Source organism: Ambystoma mexicanum, chromosome 2p (assembly GCF_040938575.1).
Source record: "Ambystoma mexicanum isolate Mex_15411 chromosome 2p, UKY_AmexF1_1, whole genome shotgun sequence".
Taxonomy (NCBI): Eukaryota; Metazoa; Chordata; class Amphibia; order Caudata; family Ambystomatidae; genus Ambystoma; species Ambystoma mexicanum.
Genome location: NC_090923.1, coordinates 1,398,562,138 through 1,398,582,725, shown reverse-complemented (window position 1 = coordinate 1,398,582,725; position 20,588 = coordinate 1,398,562,138). Strand labels below are relative to the sequence as shown.

Below are 20,588 nucleotides of genomic sequence, written 5' to 3'. Positions count from 1 at the left end.
TTCTATATTCCGAAAGAGAAACACGTCATGGGTGAGGACAGTGGAGCCGAGCACCTCTAGGTACCAGGTAGTAAATACTTAGAGGTTAGGACATGCACAATAGAACAGGGCTCATACAACAATGGCAATAAGGCACTTGTTAAACATGACAGTAAACATTAGCAGAGCTTTTTGTATAAAGCAACCCGGTGATAAAGGAGCTCATTAAAAATTTCAATCTGTTTTTCTGTCACGCCATGTTTTAACAATTCTTCAGGCAAACAAAGTCAGCGAAACTTCGAATTGGGGAAGTGTGCTTTTTGTGGGCACAGTTATGCACTATTATAGACTAGTTCATGCCACTGGGCTGGCCAGATCACACCTGAAAGGGACTGGACTGCCTCCGCAGTGAGTGGCAGTTTGTAGCCAACCAGATTGGCACTCTTCATTTGTTTTTAACCCCTTAGTGTGATTTTATTTTTGTATTTATAGTATGCCGTAGCCCGCAGGCATCAGCACGCACATGAAAGACAGCCAATAAGAAAGGCAGGTCAAATAGGTAGTTATCAAACAAACAGTAATGTCTTTAGGTGTTTATGGAATGTTGTCAGATTTCCTTCTTTCTACACGGATACTGGTAATATATTCCATGCCAGTGCCGCCTGGATTGGGAAAGAACAGCGGTTTCCTTTTAAATATTTGGGCTGCGGATAGCTCGGATACATGTTATTGCTCAATCTAGTGGATCGGGTAGATTGATGGTGGGTGAAGCACTCTTGTAAATACGACTGAGCTGACCCATATAATCATTACTCTCCCGTCCCCTTTCCTCCTTCCTGTATGGGTGTCCCTCGCTGGATACGGAAACGATACCTTTATTCACCAGAAAAATTACACTTTCCCTCTAAATGTGTATGCACATGGCCCTGGGAACCCTGGGAGCATGCACTCCCTTAACCCCATCGCCACACCTCAGGCCTCTTTTCCACGTCGACGGGAATGGACTGCTTTTACAAGCGCTCGTAGGTGAGGCCGCCAGCCTCTTAATTCCATACGCTTTCCCTAATCTTTTGTGTTCTAATTTTCAGGCAAGACACTAAAATAATCAATCTGGGGCATTATGATTGCTCTTACCAGAGTCTCACCGATTTTGTTAAAGATGTATGGCCTAACTAAACTTATCCTTAAATGATACTGAGATTTCTTCACCAAATTATCTACTTAAGCATCATCCCCAAGATTGGAGTCAAAAACAAAGCCTACGTTTTTAACTTTATCAGACACTAACGTAGTGATCATCAATGAGAAAGCCTGCATATTGTTACTAATTTGGCTCTTGTTTGTTGTGATGCAAAGATAAGGAGCTCAGTTTTAGAACCATTGAGACAGAGCCAATTTGTGGACATCAAGATGGCATTGCCCCATAAATATTCAACATTTTCTCCATGTCTTTAGTATAGCTTCCACTCAACTCTATAATGAGTTGAGTATCAACTACATAGTTGGTAAACTGGGTCCCTAGTTCTGAAGTATATCGCAAAAAGACAACATGTAGACATTGAAAAGCAGGCTGCATGTAATAAATTCTGCTTCTGAAACTGATTCCCCCAGCTAATTTTTGATTTCCTATCCTTCACGAATGAATTCATCCATACAGTGGCCTAGAGGGGATTATGTCCTCCGACGTATTCCACATCTATGACAGGTAATTACCACAGCTGTGCTGCATAGGAAACTTTTTCGACGTAGATGTCTTGTGTCAATACGCTCCCTCGAGGACCTCCTCAGACGGTCGACGTCACTGGATGTTATAAGTAGGACACACGATGCTCGTAGCCTCAGTTCCGTTTTTTACGCGAACGTGTTCGCTTTGATATCTCGCCTCGCTTCTTTCTTGTGAATTGGTTCTTCGAATATTGTTGTTAATACGAGAATGTCTTCGTCTTATACTACCGCAAAGTCTGGCTTCAAGAAGTGTCGGGACTGCGCTTCCAAGATGTCTGATGGATCCACACGACGTCTGCCTTTGGTGTCTCGGTGAGAGCCATGCCACTGATGACTGCGACGAATGCCAGTCTTTGACGTCGAAGGCCTTGCAGGAGCGGAAGAAGCTGTCGGCGGGTAGGGTTTCCAAGCCCCGTAAGTAGAAGTCCGCTGGACTTTCGACTGACGATTCGAGGGGTGACTCCGCGTCAGCATAAGTCCAGGGGGGTCTTGTTCCAGGAGTGGGATCCCGCCATTCCTCGGCCTCTTTGAGGCATGCATGGAAATGCCGTCATTGGTCACCTTCCCTGTCCTCATCTGAGGACTCCGCCAGACAGCGGGTTGCTTTTCCCACCAAGCATTCAGTCGCAGGGCACTGTTCCGACCGCGCCTTCGAGAGAAGCTGGCAAGGAACGCTCTAGAGCCTTTGGGCTCGGGTGGTCAGCTTGATCACCGGGAACCTTCGAGGTCCCTGTTGGACAAGGAGGATCGCCATCGTGCCCGCTCCAGGTCCTTGACGCCGTCGAGACAGTTGGAGCCTGTGAGGCCTTCGAAGAAGGCATAGACTTCATAGGCGCCATGTCAGTGTATAGGGACTTTCCCGAGGCTCCTGCTCTGAGGAGGCCACCGGTGTCGAGGCCATCTAAGGACACGCTCAGGGCTCCGGCCTCGAAGTCGTCGGCGCCTCGGTCGACATCGACGCCATGCCCTCAACGCTTTTGAAGGAATTTTTGCCAGAGGTACCCCGGAGAGCTGTAGAAGCTCCTAGGAAGGCGCTCAGCAAGTCTGTGCAGCCTATTCTCGACCCATACTCTGTTCCTCCTCCCAGGGTGGACTTGTTCCAACCCTTGGAGTACATTTCAGAGGTTGAGGAAGGGTCTGAGGATGAGGTGCCTCCTGAGGTTCCTGATGACTTGTTGTCTGGACATAGCCAGCTGGAAGACCTGCGTCAGTCTTTGCACGACGCCAGTGGTCTTGATACCTCCCCAGAGTTTGAGTTTGCCAGGCCTGAGCCTGGTACGCATGCTGAATCTTCATACTAGCACCTCATGTCGAGATGTCGAGGGTGACGGAGTATCTGGGGTGGTCTGCTCCACCTGTGGATTTTCTGCAGGTTGATCTGACAGATATCCTTGACCAAGGTCCACGCACTGAACCAGTGTTGCCATTTCAAATGGCCTTTAAAAAGAAGGGTGGCGGCGGCTTGGACTGTGCCGGAGAGTCTCCCGGCAGTGAACAAGTCTTTGCTGAAAAAATACCGTCCAGCCAGTGGGGACCCCTGCTACTTGTCCATGCACCCTACTCCGGAGAGTTTGGTGGTGCAGGCGGCTACGGCCCCAGCAAAGCAGGCAGCGTACCCTACGATCCCTCCCGATAGGGACGACAAACGCTTTGATGGTTGGGCGAAGAAGGGATTTTCTTCTGGGGGTATGGCTTTAAAGGCAGACTGTGTCAGCCATTCCATGGCGGCGAGCACCGTGATGCGCAGGTTTGCGTGGTTGCAGAAGTCAGGATTTGCTCCTGATGTACAGTCCCGGCTTCTCAACATGCCCTTTGATGTTGTCCCTCTTTTTGGCAGCCAGGCTGACGAGAGCTTTGAGAGGTTGCAGACCTCCAAAGCTGCAGCAAAGTCCTTGGGCGCTGCAGTGCGTCAACCTCTGCCTTTTCGGCCTAGAGGACAGCAATGGAGGTCAAGCTCCTTTCTATACTACTCTTCCTTTAGTAGATCGAGGGGGGCTGCCAGTCAAAGGGGTCAACGTAGGAGTACCAGAGGTGGAAATAAAGGTACTCTAGGTGACAAAGCAGCTCGGGGCAGTTGCCTCTTTGCCCTCAGGCACTGCCGCAGCTGCTTCCGTTCAGTCATGAGGCCATGTCCCATGGTTCACCGGTTGGGGGAAGGCTGGCGCAGCATCTTGTAGAATGGTGTGCCATTACTTCAGATGTGTGGGTTCTGGAGATCCTAGCCCACGGCTACGGTCTTCCGTTCTGGCAGAGGCCTCGCGACAATCCACCCGGGAATCTCTTTGAAGAGTCCGGATCCGCTCCTTGCGCAGGAAATCCAATCCCTGCTGGAGAAAGGTGCCATAGAACTGGTGCCTGTAGCGGAGAGGAACAAGGGATGTATTCCCCATATTTTATGATCCCGAAAAAAGACGGAGGATTGAGACCCATCATGGACTTGCATGGTTTGAACAAGCTCCTCAGGAAGGACAAGTTCATGGTTACTCTTTCTCAAGTCCTCCAGGCCCTTCAACTTCAGGACTGGTTGGTGTCTCTCGACCTCAAGGATGCTTACTTTCATGTTGCGATTCATCCCAAGGACAGGAAGTACCTGAGTTTCGCGGTTGGCGACTCGCATTTTCAGTTTCGGGTCCTGCCGTTCGGATTGAACTCCGCCCTGAGGGTCTTCACCAAGCTGATGGTGGTGGTGGCAGTGTTTCTCAGGAAAGGGGGGGATTCACGTCTACCCCTACCTGGACGATTGGTTGATCAGGGCGTGCTCTCCCAAGCAAGCCCTGGATCATCTGTCCGTCACCTGCCACTCCCTTCCCAGGCTGGGCTTCTACCTCAATTTAAAGAAGTCCCATTTGACACCTACCCAGCGGCTCCAGTACATCGGAGCAGTGCTTGATACATCCCTAGGGCAGTGTTTGCCTCCCCAGGTGAGGGCTCATCACATTCTGCAGATGGTGGACAAATTTCAACGTGCCCAGAGTCTCCCAGCGTTCAAGTTCTTGAGGTTCCTCAGCCACATGGCATCCTGCATTTTACTGGTGCCAGAGGCCAGGCTGCGGATGAGATCTCTGCAGTGGGCACTCGAGATGCAGTGGTCGCAATTTTCTGGCAGGATGTTGGACCCCGTTCAGATTCCTCCCTCGGTCGCCCAGGACCTTCTGTGGTGGGCCGTCAAAGGAAATCTGTTCAAGGGGGCTCTGTTTTGGCAACCGTGGCCGGAGGTGACGATTGTGACAGACGCATCCCTCACAGGTTGGGGAGCTCATGCCAACAAGCCGACAGTCAGCGGTCGTTTGTGTCTGTCGGAGTCCAGACTCCACATCAATCTGTTAGAGCTGCGGGCTGTCAGGCTAGCCCAGAAGGCTTTTCTGCTGTCTGTACGGGGGAAGAACGTCCTGATTGACGGACAATACAGTGGCCATGCACTACCTCAACAAAAAGGGGGGTGGGAGGGTCACTCCCACTGTGCAGGGAGGCGATGCAGCTCTGGTTCTGGGACATCCAGCAGGAAATTTCAATCTCGGCAGTTCATCTGGCCAGAGACGAAAACGTGGCGGCGCATGCTCTGAGCAGGCAGAGCGTGGTCTCTCACGAGTGGGTGCTGGCTCAGGAATTTCTTTTGGAGATCTTCGCCCTTTGGGGAACCCCACAAGTGGATCTCTTCGCCACCAGTGTCAACCGGAAGCGCGAAAGGTTCTGCTCGTGGGAATTTCCTCCAAGAGGAGCCTTAGGGGACGCGTTCGTAGTGGTGTGGTCCTTCCCACTGCTGTATGCGTTCCCTTCAGTCCCTGTCATTCCGCAGGTGTTGCAGAGGTTCGGTTCCCGGATGATCCTCATTGCTCCGGCATGGGCCGGAGAGCGGGGTACCCGGACCTTCTAGACATGCCCATCTGTCCTCCATGTAGTCTTCCCTATCGAGACGATCTGCTCTCACAGGAGGGGGGTTGAGTTCTCCATCCAGAGGTCAAGTCTCAGCCTTAATGCTTGGTATCTGAAAGGCTGAGATATAAGGATTGGGACCTCCCTGAAGACTTGATGGAGGTGTTGCTTTCGGCCAGAAGGCCCGCAACGAAATTCCTGTACTGTTGCCATTGGAAGAAGTTCTGCGACTGGTGCATGGTACAGAATTTGGATCCCTTCCAATGTTCCATTCCTTTGGTTTTGTCTTGTTTGCTTTCTTTAGCCCACAAGGGCCTGCAAGTGGGTACCATTAAGGATTATCTGGCGGTGCTGTCTATATTTAAGCGCTCGTCTGAGGAATGTTCTTATTTTAAAATCCCTTTGATAACTCAGTTTCCAAAAGGGCTAACTCGTGTGTTTCCACCGTCACCTTTCCAGGTGCCTGGATGGGATTTGAATTTGGTTCTAAAATTCCTAATGGGAGCTCCGTTTGAGCCCTTACATTCTTGTCTGTTGAGACTGTTGTCCTTTGACTGTATTTTTAGTTGCGGTTACTTCTGCACGCAGAGTGAGGGAGTTGCAGGCACTTTCTGCCAAACCACCCTTCACTGTGTTCCATAAGGACACGGTTGTCCTGAGGGTACGACCTTCCTTTCTTCCGAAGGTTGTCAGAATTCCATCTGAGCCAGAAGGTAATTCTTCCGGCATTCTATCCTCCTCCACATCCTGTTAAGGAAGAGGAGAGAGGCTCCATAGGTTGGATCCTAGGAGAGCTTTGAGTTTCTAGCTTTCACGGATGTATCGGGTCAGAGTGGACGATCAGCTCTTTATTGGTTACGCTGGAAGGCGTTTAGGTCGGGCTGTTTCTAAGCAGACCTTGTCTAGATGGATCATTTTGACTATCTCTGAATGTTATCGTTTGGCGGGGAAGGACCCTCGTGTAGGTTTACGGCCCCATTCTACTAGGGGTATGGCTGCCTCCATTGTACTACAGAGGGGTGTTCCCATTTGCAATATTTGCGAAGCAGCCACATGGGCCGTTGTCCATACTTTTGTAAAACTTTATGCCTTGGACTCTATTCATGGGCAAGATTTGGCCTTTGGCAAGGCAGTCCTCTATTCTGCAATTTGATTGGGCATTCTAAAAATGTCTAAATTCTTTTTCCACCTCCTTACGTTGGTACTGCTTTGGGAGTCTGTCAAAGATGTGGAATACGTCAGAGGCCCAATCCCCTCGAAGAACAAGTTTCTTTCGATTGGATGTTCCTCCGACGTATTCCACATCGTACCCTCCCTACCTGCCCCTCCAGAATTTCTTATGCAATTGCAGTTTCTGTTTCTGCAAGGCTTTCTGTAGTCATTCTGGCAGAAGATTGGTGCTACAGGTTCTGGGGGAAAAAACTACAACTGAGGCTACGGGCGTCGTGCATCCTACATATAACATCCAGTGACGTCGACCGTTGGAGGAGGTCCTCGAGGGAGCAGATCGATGTAATCGACGCAGGACGCCTACGCCGTAAGTTTTCCGAAGCAGCACAGCTGTGGTAATCCATGTCAAAGATGTGGAATACATCGGAGGAACATCCCATCGAAAGAACGTTACCAGGTAAGAAAGTAACTTGTTGTTCTTCCGAACACTGTCCGGGGTCAAGAGTAGCAATACATCAAAGGCTGGTCATCGTCCTGCTGGCCTCCCTTGTTGGCTGGGATGGTAACCGATACATTTTACTGACTGCTTCCTGTTGGCTTGGTGCTCCATCTGCTCTTCCGGACTGTCCTGGGTCTCTACCTCCATGTTCCTTGACAGACTGAATTCTGTGAGAGGGCTTGCCTTTTTATTTGAGCAGTGCCGCTGGAAACTGCTTTGCCATGTTAGCGCACCATTCTGGAGTTGTCCTTGCCTCTGCTTTTAATTCTGGCTTTAGTGTCCTGCTACTAGGGTTGGTGACTTTTCTTTACCACCGTTGTCTTTCCGGGGTTCAAGTCCCTGGCTGTTCAGTTTCCATATAGACAGGACTGTGAAGATTAGCCTGCGTCCCATCTAGAGACACTTGTGAATATTAGCTTGCGTCACATCTAGATGGAATTGTGGCTATTATGCGTCCCATCTAGATAGTGCTGCCACTAACCAACCCTACTAATAAAACAACTCTACCCTCTGCGTGCACCTCTAAAACTCTGAACTAAACACAACCATACCTCTGAAGCACACCAAACCACAAGCACTTCACTTCACTACACTGCAACAACAAAAGAAACCACACATGCCTCGCACAACAGCACATTAAGGCTACCAACCGAAAAACACACGTATGCTCAGCGAACAATGTAAATAGAACTAAAACTGCCAACAGCACACCACAGCTCTTGTTCTCCTGCTCAGTCCTATGAACATACCCTACCCTTTTGTTTTTCAGATCTGCTAGAGCGCCAGGGGACTACTCTGGTGGTGACCATGCGTGGCATAAATATCCTTTAACATAACATAAACCGCAGTTGAAAGTCAAGACTTTCACTAACCGGGTTATTCAGGGTTTCTTTAACTATATTTTTGGGAGCCACCACTGTGAGTACTTCTAGGCCATGGGTTGGTAGGTAAGTAATGATAATTAACCTCCATGATCTTAGTGGTTTTATTTCTTTGCAGGTCCCTTTTAACAATGTGTTGACATTAGTTTGCATAGGCTTAGTCTGTTTGGCTGCCTCTTACTGAGACTGCTGAGGTCCCAAACCTGGTTCTGGGGCTTTTCCAAAGGGTCTCCTGGTGTCCCTTGAGGTCAGTTGCTGTCTCCAATGCACAGGTGAGATAGAACTGCAACTTAACCTGGTTTTCCCCCATAGCCATGGCTGTGCCTACTGATGTTATCCTAAGTTCTTTAGGTATTATTTTCCAATTTAACTGGTACTCTCCCAAAGTGACTTTGGAGGTACCTGGCTGCATCAGGATATTTTTCCTGGGTTCTCTATGAATACCTTGAGTTGTATGCCAACTGCGGAAATGTTAGCAATTACTTTCACCCCTGCTTCAGATAATGGGCTGGGCGTGCGCAGTAAGATTTTAAGGTTCATTTAAGTAATGCCTAAAATAGCCAACATTAACAATGCAAGTTGTAATACGAAAAAAGCGCCATCATTCACTAATACACAACATTCTGGGTTTAGACCTGAGTGTGCTTTCTGAAATTAGACACTAGCACAACTGATTGTGTAAATTGGTACCTCAGCTATTCTGAGGGATGGTTTTAAACTTTGTAAGGATTCCGATTTGTGAATGGGATTCCCCCTCAGACTGCATTTTGCATGTGTGCAAGAACACTACACCTGATTTTTTACATTTAAAAAAAGACTTTAGATAGCTTTCCCAGATGAAAATGGTTTAAAGTTTCCATTAATCGTTTTTGTCTCATTTCTGGACTGACGAGTATCTTTGCAGGTTGATTTTGATATTCACATTTCTTTTATGTCCGATAGCTGTACGCGATTCTGGTCTGGTTGTGAACTTCCCAATTGTCTAATCTTATGTTTCAGTACTTTAATGCCAGTTTGGTTGTATGCACAATTTAAAGAATTCATTCAAAATACACTTAAAATAAATGGTATATTTTTTTTAGTCTTGCATTACACTCCTGCCTAAAAAGAAAGCCTGGTTACATTGCATCACTCTAAGGCCTTGCTGTATCTATTTTTTGGTGCAAGAAGTCTAAATGTGTACTAACATTTGGTGTCGTCCTGCTGTGTTGTGGTGTGTTCCCACTGTAAGGTGTGCACTTGTATTATTTACTATGTCCTAGAGGCTTGGAATTACTGTGACTATTTTCAATGTTGGCACATGAGGCTGTAAATGGGGATATGATTGTATTCTACTGTGTGTTGGGTAGTACTCGTATGTCCCGTTGCCTTTCCTCCATCATTGTGGGTGTCCCCCAACAGGGGGAAGGTACCGGAATTTTTGGCAGGGAAAAATGTAGCTTACCCTTTCAATTTAGTATAGTGCGTGGGGGTGCAGGCTCTGGTGTGGGAACGTACGCCCCCTGGCACCTCATCCCTGTCCCTTTTTCTGCAGATTCTCGCGCCTGGCAGCCAGTGCTGGGACTTCGTAAGATTTCTGCATTCTCCATGTTATTTTTTTTCAGTCTAATTAAACTTCCCTTCAGTGCCTTACCTTGCCTCCTTCGGCGCATGTCTCCTGCAGGAGGATTCACGCAATGGGCCTCATGCAACCGCTCGTTCCCGTCCTCTGACCCCCCTGTACTCGGTCTTGAGTGTTTGGGGTCCGACCACCGCTGGGACAAATGTTTGGCTTGCAGCACTCTCGGCCTCAGGGCATTGAAGAATTGGTTTTCGCAGTGGAGGGATATCTTCCACATTCTCCTCCGCCCCACCTTAAGGAGAGGGATGTCCTGTATGTGGCACAAAATGTTTGGTAGAAGCCTAGGGCCACCGCCCAGGTGAACAAGATGCTGGACTTCAGGTTCAGCTGTTGGAGGGGGAGCCAATCCTCCCTGCCTCCCACCTGCAGCAGCATTTTTCAGTGTCTGCAGCCTCATATTCTAAACCATTCTTTATCGTCTTTCTCCACGGGAGCCACCTTCAGTTGTATTTCCAAGGAGGACAAGGCTCTTGGATATTTGGGAAAGTGCTGTTATTCCATCTCGGGACTGCATCTGCAGCAAGCCAATGCAGACGCCTTCTTGGCTTCGGCTAACCAGAAGCTGTGCGGGAACTCTGGTAATTTCTGCCCAACCGCCCTCTAGACAAGCAAGCCTCCAAGGCCAGTCTGACAGATGCCCATGCCATAGCGCAGGACCTCATGCAGTCTTCGGGCTCCCACATTGACACAGCCAGCAGAGGGCTGTGCCTTGGTATCGAAATGAAAAGGATGGTGTGGATGCATGCCACTAAGTTTTCATTTGATGTGCAGGAATGGATCCTGAATCTGCACTTCGATGGCATGGAACTTTTTTCATTCGTCAACCCATGACGAGTTGACAAAGAAGAAAACCTCCACTCATACCGCCATGTCCTTGGCCATCCTGACAAAACCTGGATGGAATTCCTTCTCACAGTCCCAGGACAGAGTTCAAACCCTGTGCTTTCGCAGGCTTCAAGGTGTTTGGGGGCCGCGGTACACAGAGGCCAGACAGGTGGCCAGTGATCATTGGAGGAAGCAGCAGAGGACTTTGCGCTGGTTTTTGCGTGCTCCGTCCCGCCTCTGACACCAAGAAGCAATGACGTCAAGTTCTCCTTTGTTGGGTCTGTTTGACTCTTTTCCACCTGGAAGTGTTCCACACAACCCTTGGATCCCACAGGCTTCATTCTTACTCTTACTTTCCCTCGAACATCCCCTCCTTTTCATCAGATCAGGTCCCCAACTCTTTTACGGGAGGTCCTTTTGCTCTTGGAGATGCAGGCCATGAAACTGGGTCCTCTTTCATACAGTGGTTCCAATACTATTCCAGGTACCCAAGGACCAGGCTGGCCTCAGGCTTGTCCTGGACATGTCATTTCAAAATCTGTCTTTACAGCTGCAACACTTTAAGATGATTACTCCCGTGCACATAGCAGAGTCTGTGTGCGGGGGACTGGATGTGTTCCCTGTACCTCAAGAATGCATACCTGCATGTAGCCACCTACCAACAGCATCAGAATTATCCGCGGTTCATGATTGTTGTACCACTTTCACAAGGTGCTGCCCTTCGGCCTGAATTCGGTTTCTCGTGTCTTCACTAAGTTGATGAACGCAGTGGCGGGCCTTCTCCGCTTGGCGGGGCATCTTCTGTACCCTTTTTAGACGACTGGCTGGTCGGGCAAGGTCACCCGAGAGGGTGTTGCACTCCTACAAGAGATTGGTGGCTATCCTTCTGCTGGGGTTCTCCCTCAACCAGAGGAAGTCTGTTGTGCCCATCTCAGGAACTGGTCTTCCTAGGTGTGCGTTGGAACATTACCCTTCATCGGCTGTTTCCTACGCCCTGAGAGACCTGTCCCTCTGCAAGGCGTTGGGGCTCTTTCTGGCCAACTCAACCACCTTGGCATGGTGGTTCCAGCACATTCTCGGCCTGATGGCCTCATGCGTGCTCAATGTACAGCACGCTCGCCTCAAGATGAGGTGCCTGCAGCTCCACCTGGCGGCCAATTGGGATCAGGATACAGGGTCTCAGTCGGACAGACTCCCAATACCACCACTCTGACTGCCCGATCTTTGCTGGCGGATGATGGATGGCAATGTTTCATTGGGAGCACCCTTCACCCGACCGGACCCTACACTGGTGGTGACGACTGACTCCTCTTTTGGGCCGGGGAGCTACTCTGGAGGGCTACATGATTCATGGCGCCTGGTCCAGGACGGACACCCTCCTGAATATCAATCTGCTCGAGTTCAGGGCAATGGGCCTAGCCCTCCAGGTGTTTGTGTCTCATCAGGGACAGCCCTGTCTGGTCAGGACGGACAATTCTACTACAATGTTTTACTTGAAAAAGTAGGATGGCACCTGTGCATGGATGCAATGTCGATCTGGGAATGGGCCCTTACAGGGTGAATTTGTATTTCTGCAGTCTTATCACCTGGGGGTCAGCCATGCAGAAGCTGAGCTGCTTGGGGTTCAACACTTAGCAGTGGGATTTGCACACCGCCTCCTTATTGCCCCTGATCCACAATTGGGGGTTTCACAATCCTGGATTTGTTTGAATTCCAAGTGCCCCCTGTTTGTTTCATGGGCAGGAAGGGTTTGAGGGTTGTTGGGGAGAATTCTCTGTAAAGGCTAATTTCCCAAACCTAGGGAGTTCCCCAGCAGCTTTGCTGGATTTTTGGGGTTTATTTTTGTTCTCCTGCTAAGAGTGAGACTCTTTTACTCCCACTCTTAAACATGATTTGAGGTGTTCCTTTATCTTTCCATGTGTTTTATGGGCTATGGGGTCTTTTACTCCATAGGGTCTCATGTGTTTTTGATGTGGGTTGCACAGCACCCTCCGTGCCGTACCCCAGGGGTGTCGGAGCGACCCCCCAACATAGACTCCATACCCTGGGACTGACTGTCTCCCAGGGCATGTAAAGTCACCATTGGCTTTACTAGTCCCAAATTATGAACAGAAACCAGTACAAACCATCATATTGTGGACGTAATGGTCGGGGCAATTCGATTGCGCCGGGGTCTGTTGTTCGAGGGGGCACGTCTCCGTCCCCCCTGATCGAGTTTTGGTTGGTGGCAGTGGATACTACTTTTTATATCCGACCGCAATATATCTCTATGGGATTTTCCCATTGTTCGAGGCTACCAACTTTAATTATTTAATTATTATAGCCTCGAACATGCCGCCGGTTTATTTATTTAATAATAATTCACCGGTTGGTATTTTTTGTCAGAACTAGATTCTAAAATGGCGTTTGTTCTCTTTTGTGACTCTAACCCAAATCGAGCCCTTTGTTCCACTTTTTGGCAGGCTTCTCCACAGAAGCCTCCAAAAGTGGTGCCTCTCTGTCTGGGTACCACAGGGGGTGTGGGAGGGGGTTTAGGCACCCTGGACTGAGTTACCTTGGTAACTCAAGTCGCACTCTTGTGTGATTGGCCCAAGTGGTGAGCCGGCCGGCTCATCCCTTAGCATGTTTGATTGACAGCTAGGCTGAATGAATGGGGGTTTGCTGCATAAAAGCAGGGCTTTGGGGACTGGAACTTCAGAAGTCGCCACAGGACCTAAGAATCCGAGGAGGGAGAAGCTGAGCCAACCTGCAACGACGACACCACCGGTGGAGCCCTGCTGAACCGTCTCACCACTTTTCCCGACGACAGAGGAGATCTCTAGTCCGGAGAGTCTTCTTCCTTTGACTGGTGGGCATAACCCGTTTTGCCTTCTTTTCACCTTCCTGGAGCATCTCGTGGCCGCCTTGCCTGTGCCAAGCACCCCGGCAACCGGAATACCACGGTTTACCACTACCGCGAAGAGAAGGGTGTAGTACCTTTTTAACCGAAGAACTCTGCGGCTTGTTTCTTCCCTGGCAGTGCAACGACCTTCATCTTTCCTCCACGGCGAGACCTCCTCTTCCTCTGGACGAAACACCAACTTGCACCCGCTGCCAAGAATAACTGCCCCCGCTGGAGCTTCCTTCACACTTAAGGTACTGTGTCCCGCCTGGCTTCCCTTGCGACAGATCGTTCGGGGTGACGGTAAAGCCTCAACTTTCTAACCTGGGCTAGCCTGGGACAACCGAGCTAACTTTTCCTGACTTTAATTTCATCCTTTTTGTGCGAACTATCTACAAGACTCTTTGGGCATAATCCCACTTTGTGAACCTGGACCCCTTCTGCTTGCTCACTCCAAGAGTGGGCCTTGCAATTTACTTCCTTGCTCTCCAGTAGAACTCTGCCTATCCTGACTTACTGTGGTTCTTGTAAAAGTATTGAAACTTGTGTGCTTCCATAACTCTGCCTCTTTCCCTCCCTTTTTTTTTATAACTTATTAGAGTGCCATAAGTGCTCACCTCTGTCTGAAAATAAGTGGTGTTTGTCACTAAGACTTGTCTAATATGTAACTAGGGTTGTATATATATGATAGTGACTGTGTGCTGAATTTACTCACCTATTTTTTTGCTAGTGTAAATTACAAGTGTATTTAAATAATTATATACTTTTACACAAAAGTTCTGGTCAGTGTTTGTTTGTGCTGCTGTGTCTCTGTACCTATTGTGTATACTCTAGATACTACCTAACTCTTCTTGAGGGAGGCCTGACTGCTCAGCCACAGCTACCAAGTGAATCTGTGTGGTACAGACTGCTACCAAGTGGGTTTACTGCCAAACACCTGTAGTCTTAAATCTTTTGCAGTGGTCCCCAAGGGAACTGCACAGGTTTCTGCCTAACGAGGGTCGGTTGGGGGTTGAAGGGACACTCCATCCAGATCTGTTGACACGGCTGCAGGTGTGATGCGTTCCCGCCCACCTCAAGTTCTGGATTTCGGTGGGTTGCAGCCTCATCCTGATTACCCCCCCCCCCGCTCCCCCCCCCCAACCACTGGCCTTCGAGACCCTAGTTTTCGGATCTGCTGCAGTTATGCTCCCAGGGTCCCGTCCAACCTCTGATCTCCAGCAGTGGCTTTATGAAGCAGCAAGGCTGGGCAGTGGAGCATCCGGACCAGGCCAAGCTGGCCCCGGTGGCCTGGTTCCTGACCAGCTGAAGCTTCAGCATGCTCCATTTTCAGATGACAACTGGGACATCATTCATCAGGCCACGCGGCACTCGACTTGTCCCATTATAAGACAAAATGGACTAGATTCTGGCATTGGGCTCGTGACAAGGGTCTGGACTAGGTCGCCTGTCCTCTTGATGACCTACTGCCTTTTGCAGCACACCTGGTTCGTCATGGAGTCAAGGTGGATTCTTCCGCACTTACTTGCCAGCCATTGGGGCTTACAAGAATTACCCTGAGCATGGGTTTTCTGCACCCAACCCAGTGTTTAAGGCCCACCTTAATGGGTTTTCTAGGCTTTTTCCTTTGTTGCGTAGGCCACACCTGGTCTGGGACCTCAGTGTGGTTCTTGCAGCTTTGCAGCGCCAGCCTTTTGAGCGGATGTCCTCTGTGGACATCCGCTTGGTGACACTAAACAGTTCTACTGGTTGCTCTCACCTCTCTGTGCAGTGTTAGTGAGCTGCAGGCGTTATCTTGGTGCGAGCCGTTCATCACGTTTCACAGCGACAAGGTCATCTTGCACTCTCACCCCAACTTCTTGCCCAAGGTGGTCTCCATTTCATCTGAATCAAGAGTTCTGATGCTTGTTAATCTGCTTAGAATCACATTCTGTGCATATAGTCTAACATCCAGTGGTAACTGCGGAGTATTGCATCTTCTCTTTCGAGAATTGAAAGGGGAAGTCGACATGGGCTTGCCTGTAACACTACCCCTAACGTGACGTGTAGTGTACCAAAATCCCTCACGTGTCTAGGTCCCTCAGATGGTTTTTTACACGCAGCTATCTGGTCCCCTTAACGCTGAGCTCTTCATAAAACATTGCGTTATTGTTCTAGTTCACGACCTACGGTCGTTTATTCTCATTCGCTCCTTTCGACAGCTGATCCTGTGTTCCTCCGCTGAAGACTGCGGACGATGGAATTTCGACGGCTGTTGATACGATCGGCACTTCTGGCCGGCCTGTACAGTAGGGAGACTGGGGTCGGGGTGGTCATTCTTTTCAAGAATGCCTTTCCTTTTCCCATCTTTGTTCCCTTGGGTTTGTCTTCGCTATCACAATCCTGAGCTATGGACAGGACTCAATTTAGATTTTGTCCTTCTTGTAAGGCAACATTTCTGTGGAAAGACGAGCCCCTTCAGTGAAATAGCGAAATAAGTGTCTCCCCCTCGATCACAACAGTGCTTTCTTTGCGGCACTCCTTCGTCCCTAGACTATGGAGCACCATTTGAAGCTGTGTGCGGCCTACGGTATGTCGCAGGCTGAAAGTAATTCCGCCGCCGCCACAGCCGCCCAGTGTGACTAAGAGGTTAGTGATGACCAAGGTTCCACTTCGGAGGCCATTGACCTTATGGTGGAGAGTTCTCGATCCACAGCGTCCGTCCCCGGCACCGATGGGCACGACGTGAGTCCTGCTATGGGGACAATACATTCCGGCGCAAGTGACGCACCCGATTCCCACACAAAGCACACAACCCATTGTTCTGCTTTGGCGGTCCAGTCCAAGCGTTCCAAAGCACCCACAGGCAAGTCGGATACTTGGCCGGTCCCGGCAGATCTTTATGATCGGCAGTCCTCACGGCAACTGCAACAGCGGCATGCGTCCGGGCAGTCCAAAAGTGAGGGCGCTAGCACTAAAACACATGCGGCCATCGAGACACCTCAGAAGAAAGCGCTGGCACCGCTTAAGGCTCTGGTGGCGCCGAAGTCCACCGACTCAACAGTAGCACCTCCCTGTAACCCCGAGCCTCAGCGATAGGATCGCATCGGTGGTGAAACATAAGGAACAGTCGAAAGAGACATCGAAAGAGAGCAGCCTAAAGACAGGTCGCAAGGCTTGGAGCCTGGATAGGATTACTCTGAGGACATCTTGTCTTTATCTAAGACTTAAGGGGAAAAATCTCAACGCTTTAGAGGGAAAATTGTCAGGAAGACACCGTTCCCCCCCACCCCCCCTGGTCTCCTCTGGTTCATCATCTTAGACCAGAGAGAAGTTTGAGGGGTTCATGAACAGACTGGATAGGTTTGTTGAATTCTCAAAGGTTTGCTCCAAAGAGGCCTTGTGAGGAGTTCCCTTTTACGCCTATGGCTAAGTTTCAGAGGACCTTTGATGCTCCGCATGAAGAAAATGTTTTTGACCTTACTGATGAGGTTCGTGTGGAGACATGCGTACAGGATTATGATCCTTTTGGGGGTCCTAATGATCCTGCTGATCCCATGGAGGGTTGGGAAGACAACCATCCGGTTGATAATCAACCTTGGGCGTCCCCTACCCCGGACTATGCCACCTTGTGTACGGATTCCCCTCCTACCACACCAGTTAGTCAGGCCTCGCCTGTATATGATCAAATGGCGTTCCATGCTATCTTAAAGAAGGCGGCAGAACATTTCCCAATCGCCACACAGGAGGCTGTGCCGGATTCAGATTTTGTTGAAGACATAAAGGAAAAGCCTCCTGCTAGTCGGGCCATTCCATTACTGAACTCTATTAAGAGACGTCTGGCTCCTTCATTGTTAACACCAGCTCAGAGCAGGGCTCTTAATCCCAGGGTGGAGAAGCTGTTTCGCCCTTCTCCAACAGACCCCCTTTACATTAGTGGGCATGCCACCCAGATTCCCTGGTAGTTCAGACAATGAGGAAGAGGCCCGGTGTGTCCCCGATAAAGAATGCAAAAAATTGTACACATGGGGGGGGGGGGGTGTTTGACTGATGCAGCATTCTCCACATGCATAGTCAACACCACACTGTTGGCTAGCTATGCGGACGTCCAGTGGAACCTGCTGCAAGAGGGCCTTCAAGAGGTCCCTGAACCACTTCGAGCTCGTCTGCTCGCGATCGTATCTGAGGGCAAGCAGGTGAACCACAATATTCTTAAAAATACTTTGGATGCTGCTGAAACAGCAGGCAGGACTTTGACCCTGGGCACCCTACTAAAACGGCACGCCTGGTTGAGGAACTCTGGGTTTAAGCCTGAAACCCAGGCATCCTTAATAAACAAGCCGATTGAGGAAACCAACTTGTTCGGCAAGGCTGTTGATGAGACACTTGAGACAGCAAAGAAGGAACATGACTCAAGTCCTTAAACCAGATTACCCAAAGACCCTTCCAACAGAGGGAGGCTCTCGTCATTCCTTTTGTGGACAATCTCTCTCCCCTCACAACCAGTATGGGTCAGGAAAAAAACTGGTCCTCAGGACAGGAATCTACCACCACCACATATCCACTTAAAGGACATGGAAAGGGTAGGAGCTGGAATTCCACCCCAGAGGCTTCCCGGCCTTAATTCAGAAATGACCCTTATATCCGGGTACCCTCCCATGCCTCCCCGGTCGGGGGACGCCTACCATTCCTTCATGCATGGGAGGGGATAACAGACCAGTGGGTACTAAAGACCGTCGCCCAGGGGTACTGCATAGAATTTTGCCGACCACCTCAATTCAGACCGCCGATATCAAGACGCACGATGCCGGACCACAGACCCATCCTGCTGCAAGAGTTTGCGATCCTGCAGGAAAAGGATGCCATAGAAGTCCCTCTTCTATAGGTAAACAAGGGTATTTATTCAGTGTACTTCCTTGTACCCAAAAAGGATCTCGCCATATGCCTTGTGCCCAGCGAACAAATTTGTGAAACCTTAAAAGTTTCGTATGGTCACGTTGCAGGAGATAATCCCTCTGCTGAAACGGGGATTACATGACAACATTGGACATGAAGGATGCATACTTCATATTACAATGTTGCCGGCGCACAAAAAATACCTAAGGTTCATGATGGAGGACAAGCACGATCAGTTCAAAGTACTTGCCTTCGGCATTGCCTCCGCGCCACAGGTGTTTACGAAGGTACTGGCAGTGACAGCAGCTCACCTGCACAGAGTATCCGGTCCGGTTTACCCTTACCTCGACGACTGGGGACCTCTTCAGCCTAGGGTTTTCCTAGAAGAAATACAGCTTAGACCCCAGTAAAGTCAAACAGTTTATAGGGGCTCTAATTCGCACAGAAGACTGCCTAGTCTTCCCCTCCAATGAGAGGGGTTCAAAACATGCTGTTTCAGATCCCTCAGTATGTAGCCAGTCGAGAGGTGATGGTACGCAAAGCCATGCGACTGTTAGGAGTGATGGCATCCTGCATTTACTTAGTTCCTCACGCGTGTCTGCGCATGCGTCCCATACGAGAGTGGCTCAACAGCCAGTGATGTCAGACCAGCGGATAATGGGAAGATCTGGGGATTGTCTCGCCACACACACATACATCTGTTGGAGCTATTAGCCGTATTCAAGGCACTGAAAGCCTTTCAGACACAGCTACAGGGGAAGACAGTCCTGATCCTCAGACAGCACCACGCAATGTACTACCTAAATAAACAATCTCTCTCTCTCTCTCTCTCTCTCTCTCTCTCTCTCTCTCTCTCTCTCTCTCTCTCTCTCTCTCTCTCTCTCTCTCTCTCTCTCTCTCTCTCTCTCTCTCTCTCTCTCTCTCTCTCTCTCTCTCTCTCTCTCTCTCTCTCTCTCTCTCTCTCTCTCTCTCTCTCTCTCTCTCTCTCTCTCTCTCTCTCTCTCTCTCTCTCTCTCTCTCTCTCTCTCTCTCTCTCTCTCTCTCTCTCTCTCTCTCTCTCTCTCTCTCTCTCTCTCTCTCTCTCTCTCTCTCTCTCTCACACAGAACATTTGGATATGGGCTCTCAAACACAGGATGTTACTGTTGTCCCAACACATTCCAGGGGAACTCGATCTTCTGGCGGACGTGCTCAGCAGAGACTTCCCACTGCCTGTAGAGTACGAATGGCGACTATACAAATACATGGTCTCCAACGTTGTCGCACAATGGGGCTTCCCAGAGATCAACTTGTTTGCAACTCTGGAGAATTCTCAATGCCAAGACTACGCCTCGAGGTTTCCCCAGAACCGATCCAAGGGGGAACGGTCTCTGGATAACATGGTAAGGGTAATTTGTTACGCTTCTCCCTCCACCCCCCCGACTTCCCTACTCAAGATCGTGCACAAGATGCACCAGGAACCAGTCACCATGATATTGATGGCACCCATATGGGCCCGCCAACCCTGGTTCATTATCTGATGGAGATGGCCCCATCTCGGTTCCATGTGTTAAAACTGCGGCAAAAATGTCTGAACACACAATATTGTGGCAAACAGTCTGTGGTTTTGCCACCACAATCCATGTAAAGGATGCGGGGGACACCCCCACTCTCCTTACATGGTGTAATGGGGTACAGCTTAACGGGTCAAACCACTGTATTTCTTTTGTACAGTTGACATTTTTGACACAATTTTATCATTGCATACCCACATCTCCTCCAATGAAACTGCCTTGCCCATACAACATGTTCTCATGACAAGGGGAAAACACTTCACCCATGCCCGCAAACCCTGAACTTAGCGGCCTAGCTTCTCAGATCATAAAGTTCAGGCACCTCCAACTTCCTCAGAGATGCATGGACATACTTAGGGAGGTGAGGAAACCCCACACCCGATACTTCTACTCCAGTAAATGGAAGTGCTTTATCTGGTTTAACTCCAAGGGCATCAATCCTATTGACTGCTCTCCTACACACATTGTATTGTACCTGACTCATTTACTAGACTCGGGCCTGGTTTTTAATTCCCTGAAAGTTCACTTAGTTCTCTCTCAGCATACACTACGTCACAACAGAAGGTGTTGTGGTGGAAAATACCAGTTATTAGGGCTTTCATGGAAGGGGTTAAAAGGATTCATCCCCCATTTCTATCCCGGGTTGCCTAGAGACAGTGCTCCATATGTTGGACTGTGTGAGGTTTGATGTGCAGCAGGAATTGCTCA

At 49.5% G+C, this 20,588-nt stretch overlaps 1 protein-coding gene across 2 annotated transcripts in view; it reads left to right on the top strand.

Moving 5' to 3' along the window:
• The window catches only part of SMARCC1 (SWI/SNF related BAF chromatin remodeling complex subunit C1), a 1,286,593-nt gene that overhangs the window by 488,351 nt on the left and 777,654 nt on the right, over positions 1-20,588 (top strand). The window lies entirely within an intron of this gene.